Source organism: Chenopodium album, chromosome 11 (assembly GCF_948465745.1).
Source record: "Chenopodium album chromosome 11, dcCheAlbu1.1, whole genome shotgun sequence".
In the NCBI taxonomy this organism is placed as follows: Eukaryota; Viridiplantae; Streptophyta; class Magnoliopsida; order Caryophyllales; family Amaranthaceae; genus Chenopodium; species Chenopodium album.
Genome location: NC_137844.1, coordinates 36,095,732 through 36,101,731, shown reverse-complemented (window position 1 = coordinate 36,101,731; position 6,000 = coordinate 36,095,732).

The following is a 6,000-nucleotide window of genomic DNA, read 5'->3' as shown; positions in this document are numbered from 1 at the left end:
GCTGCCTGCTGGTGCTTTCTTTTTAAACTTTTACTCGTACTTGGGTTTTTCAATATAGTGCCCTTAAGGTATTCACTTCACCCATTTTCAAAATTCCACGCTGTAAGTGCAAGGTACTTTTAGTTTATATGTTGTAACAATGCCGTTAAGTTGTCGTTAGTTGTTTCCGTTAGTTTTATATTTCCAAGCTTTTAAAGTTGCAATTGGGTTATTTTTTGTAGGAAAATTTCCCTCCAAAAGAACGATACTCTACATTCCTCTATAAATAACTCTTTTAATCCCTGTTTTTGGGCTTAGGGTTTATTTCAATTTTTGGATTCTCCACATAGCAAGCTCGTTCTCCATTATTCACCATGTTAAGTTCTCGATCGTCCTTTCAATCCAAATCCAATTGTGCGCTGGTATTTTTGCCTCCACGCTACAGTTGCAAGCCCCCTAAACTTGCAAAGATGAAGCTATCAACAACCAATCGCAACCTAGGGAAAGCTTTCTTTAAGTGCAATGACTGTGGATTCTTCAAATGGTTAGATGAAGGTGATATACAAGGGTTGGAGGGTTTGCAGACCATTGATGTAGCATATGTGCACGAGAAAGTAATTGGGTTGATAAGTTACGTTAAGGATGTAGTTAAGATAGGCCTTGTCATGTATGTTGTGTTGTTTATGATTATCATGATTAAAATAAGGTGAATTATGTTATAAAGTAGTGAAAGTATTCTTATATTTGGCAAAAATATTCTAAGTTATCCTGTATTTGCCAGATTTTAAGTTATCATGAATGAAGTTAAATTATATTATTTATGAAAAATTTATCTTTGACTGTGATTTGTTTATTGTGCACATAATTACAAGCGTTTATCACATCAATTTTTTTGCATAAAACCAAAAGATATACATGAGAAGCAGGAGTACATAATTATCCATAAGATAAGATAAGGTGGGTTAAGTTTCAGCATTGTTTGACACCCAAAAAATTTACACTTGTAACATAAATAACCATGTTCATAAATCCAAAAATTTAACCCCCTTCAAAATAAGTACATAATATTCAATTTAAAAAATTACATCCTATTCACAGAATTTTATAGTAGTGACAGAATGCTTCTCAAAGTCTGAAATCAGAGCATGGACAACCTATTCAATATTTTTTTTTTCTCTTTGGGCTAATGTATCCCTCCTCAGCTGTAGATCTGGAATGATCATTGACACCTGCCGGATCAGTGGTTGGGGGAGGTTGACTAAAAGCTTCTCCTTTGGAAGCTTGTTGTATGGTTGTCTTATAGAGACTCTAGCAGCAACTTGTGGCACACTTGGTTGACTGATCATCAGTTCAATCAAGTTCACATCAGATGTGTCCTGTGAGTTTTGAATCCTTATGTTCTTTTTTTTTCTTGGCTGCTGGATCTTTTGTCTTGGCCAAACGTTGTTGTTCTAGTAATTCCTTTTTAGTTAGTCCACCCTTGCAAGTAAGGGTATGATGCCCAAACTGCATACACTTGCCATATTGAACAGTATAGCTCCTTTTGCCTTTCCTCTGTTCACCCTCCTCTTTTCTACTATTCCTAGATGGTCTCCCAACACTTCTCTTCAATGGTGGAGGGATTAGTTTAGGTACATCTAGGTTAGCCGTGATTAGGATCAGGAATGGGCAAAATATTACCATTGTAAGCTACTTGGTACTTAGATACAGAGTACCACTCACTAATAACAAAATCTAAGGGTTCTTTCCCAGCATCCAATATAGCTCTTATTCCATGTCTACATGGAATACCAGTGATTTGCCAGTTACCACATACACATCTCTTAGTGTTAAGAGATACATGAAGCATGCTTCTCTTGTCAGAGATTTCATACTCCCCCCTCCCTGATGGATATGCATGACATGTTCTTGACTCCCTTGTAAGAAACCTAACTCTTTCTCTAATGATTGGAAAGATTCCACCATCCACCCACTGCTCTGAAATTTGTTGTCTTGTGGCATGCCTGACTATTGTAATCCTTCTCACACCTGCATATTACACTAATTGAATTAACATAAAATGGCATGAGTTAGGTCATATGATAAAAGTGCTAAATTAAAATTTCTCACCCTCAAGTAAAGTAAGGATTGGGTATCTCCTATAGGCATTGTTGAAGCTCTCTATAAAGTTGTTGGTGTTCTCATCAGAACACAAGTTTGGATCAAACTTCCACCTTTTCCATCAGTCCAAGTCACCAATCTCTCTGAACCATTTGACTACTCCAAGACCTGCAGTCTCCTGATCAACTTGATGTAGTGCTTTTTTGAAGCTGAATGCTGAATAAGCATTAGTGACACTCCAGAATAGTTTATGCATAACTACTCCTGGGTACTCAGACTTTAAGTTCTTGCAAAGATGTCTTGGACAATATCTTCTTTAAACTCTAGGCCAGACCTGATCCAATGATGGATCAATGCCGTTGCAAACCAAAAAAAAAAACAAAGTGACAGATTAGTATTAGCACATAACTAGGCCATCAATGCAAAGTAAGAAGCATAAACTAGCTTAAGAAGTCAAACCTTTTGCCTGTCACTCATTATTGTCCAGTCAGGTCTACCTTATTAGGTTAGTATGTTATTCAAGTGTATGAAGAACCAACTCTAACTGCTCTTGTTCTCTGAGTCAACTACTTCCACTACAACAGGGAATATTTCATTATTCCCATCGAATGAGACAGCAGATAACAGTACTCCTCCATAGCTGCCTTTTAAGTAGCAACCATCCACACCTAGTAAACCCCTACACCCATTAATTAGGCATTTGAACTGAGCAGCAACAGAAATGAATATGGCTTTGAATTGAAGACCTTTTTCTAGTTGCTGGATGCTTTCCATAGACAGAAATGCTCCTTGTCCACAAACAGCTGCCAAGGTTTTAATCTGATCTTACAAATCTTAGCATCATCATAAACCTCCCCATTCTTGTACAACTTACTTACGTACATAGTCCCTAGCTTCCTCATACATAGCCTCATTACTCCTAAAGGAATCCCAATTGCCATCCACAAAATTCTGGTTCAACAACTCCATTGGGTTCTCAGCTTCAAGTTCTTCCTAGTTATTAGAACAGATCCCTTCCTGATCTTCCTCTGAAGGTGGTTCATACTCACAATCAGAATCACTTCCAGAATCTTCATGTCCTTTAGAATCACTTCCTCGAACTTCATTAACCATAGGAGATACCCTTTTCCTAGTCCTACTTATACTACTCTTACCTTCAGTAACATTGGGTTGTGAAGTCTGGGTTGAAATGATTGGTATACCCTTAACCCTTGCTGTAGAATTTGATAGTTTCTTACCATGGGGAAAAAGTTAACTTTGCTTCTCACTCTTGAATTTTTTGTAGGCTGTGTAGGTGACTCCTTTGGGACTGAGTTTGTTTAGGTATGTGTGGAGGGGTTGATAGGTGCTTTCCTAAGGTTGGGACTTTGAACACCTTGTAAAATCCTGCGGCTTCTTCTGACTGGGGGTGATGAAACTTGAGTGTTAGAGATCACCAAGTTCTCATAAGGTCCAGCCAGTGTCACATGAGGTGGCGAGTCTGGAGAAACTTCTTCTAAAAGCCTTGGTACACTAGTAGAAAAAAGTAAATGGCAAGCGGTTCAAAACCCTAATGGGAAGCGGTTTTTGAACCGCTCATGCTTGGGGGGCTTCCTATTGCCCATTAAAATGGCAAGCGGTTCAAACCGCTTCCCATTTGAAGGTAAAGGCAAGCGGTTTTGGCTCCGAATCGCTTCCCATTACGCCTATAATAATTAAAAAAAAAAAATTGGTTTTTTTCAATTAAATTGATACACGAGCACTTAACATATGTATAAACATAACTATTTTCATTAATCAATTGCTTTAACATTACATTTTCTGATTTTCATCAAAAATAAAAAAATAGTAAATAAATTGATAATAAATGGTTCCTAAAAAATGATAATAAATGGTTTCTATTCTTGTTCCAGTTCCACCACCAGCCATGCACACCACCACCCGTGCGCACCACCAGCCGCCGCCAATTATATCACCACCACCACCAACCACCTTAACCTGTATCACCACCACCACCACCACCAACACCCTATCCCGAATCACCTCCACTACCAACCACGCACCTTAAACCCACCGTTAAAAACAAAAATAAACCCACCTCACCCACCACAACCCCCACCAAAACTAGATCCGCCTAAAACAAGCCAATACAACCACACATCACCATAAAATTAAAAAAAAAAATTAAAAAAAATTAAAAATTAAAAAAAAAAAAAAACTTAAAAAACAAAATAAAAGATAGAAAAAAGGGAACATGCCTTGAATTCCGCCAAAACCTCGAAATTGGTTTGAAATTTGGGTTTTAAGGGTCAAATTCGACCATGAAAACTCTAGATCGATTTTGACATGAAAAACCATGGAAACCGAAGTTCATGAGAAAAAAAGAACAAAGAGAAAGAAGCTCGATGGTTGTTTCTCAATGTGCAATGGGGTACGCGGTAAGTTGTTGTGGTTGTTGTGGCGGTGGTTGTTGTGTTGATGTGGGGTTGAGAGAGGAGGAGAGAGAAAATAAAGGGGGGCTTGACAGAGGAGAGATGCGTGAGAAGGCAAGAGAAGGAGGAGAGGAGAGAGAAAGGGAACGTAAGAGTGGAGAGGAGGAGAGAGAAAGAAGGGTATGAGAGTGGAGTAGTGGCGTGAAAATAAAGGCCCAGTATTATTTTTAGGGTTTATTTTAGGAATGGGAAGCGGTTTTATCCAATTACAATATTTAGGAGCGGTTCAACCCCAAACCGCTTGCCATTTGATGTCTTTTTTTTTGTGGGTTTTTGTAGGGATTTCGAAGTAGATTTTAATAACCGCTTCCCATTTGGGGCTTTCCATTTACTTTTTTCTACTAGTGGTAGTCTCCTATTGGGAATATCATAAGGGGGGGGGGGATGTGTTTTAGATTGTTGCTGGATTTCTTTCAATGTTATACTCTCAAACGTCTTCATCAAAGTCCCATCATCTACCAAAGATATACTCTTTCCACTGAAACAATAGTGTAACCCAAGATATGTTGGCAACTCAAATTCTCTTTTTTAAAACTCCTCACACATCTCATTAATCACATTAATTAACAAACATCTATCTATATCATCAACCTTTACACGAACACAATTAGCACGATAATGAATTTTAAGAATTCTCTCATCCATCTAAAACATAAAACATGCAAACATCCTTAACACACTACCAGTTACACCAATTACAAACTACAACAACAACATCATTACAAATACAACACATATATACTTCCAACACTTTTGAATTCCAACTAAAATCAAGAAGTTCATGCATCAAAACCATCCATCCAATCACATCTCAAACTAATTTCAACAATTTATAACATGTAAACCCTAAATTCAAAATCTTTAAGCATAATTTGATAATAAAAAGGGTACAATTTAGGGATTCAGTGAGTTACCTTCGCCAAAGCTTTTATGGAATCGACAACAAAACCTTCAACTCGTTGATCTCCAACTTAATGGTGTTGTCATTTTGCAAATTTTTGAACCAAGAATTTCGCTTTCTCGCAAATTCTAAGGGTTTAGGGTTTTTGATCAGAGAGAGATGAGGTCATGAATGAAAGAATGAAACAGAGACTTTGCGTGAGAGGGAATTAAATGTAAAAGAGAGGGAAGTTACAATAGTTAGGTGACATCATTACCTATCTCTGACGTCCGTCATTTATTATGACTAAGCAAGGTTACAACGTACATACTAAAGGTACCTTGGGGTTACAGCGTGGAATTTGGAAAATGGGTGGACACATCTTGGAAAAGTGAATATCTTAAGGGCATTGTATAGAAACCCTATTTTCTTTCTTTGTTTTTATGGAGGAAGCCCCAATTTGAGATACGGTGGCCGTTTCTCAAATGGCATTTTCGTAATTATTTGGATATTGTACTCGTAGTGGATCTTTTTCCTAACTGTGTGAGAAAGTATCACATGTTGAGGTGT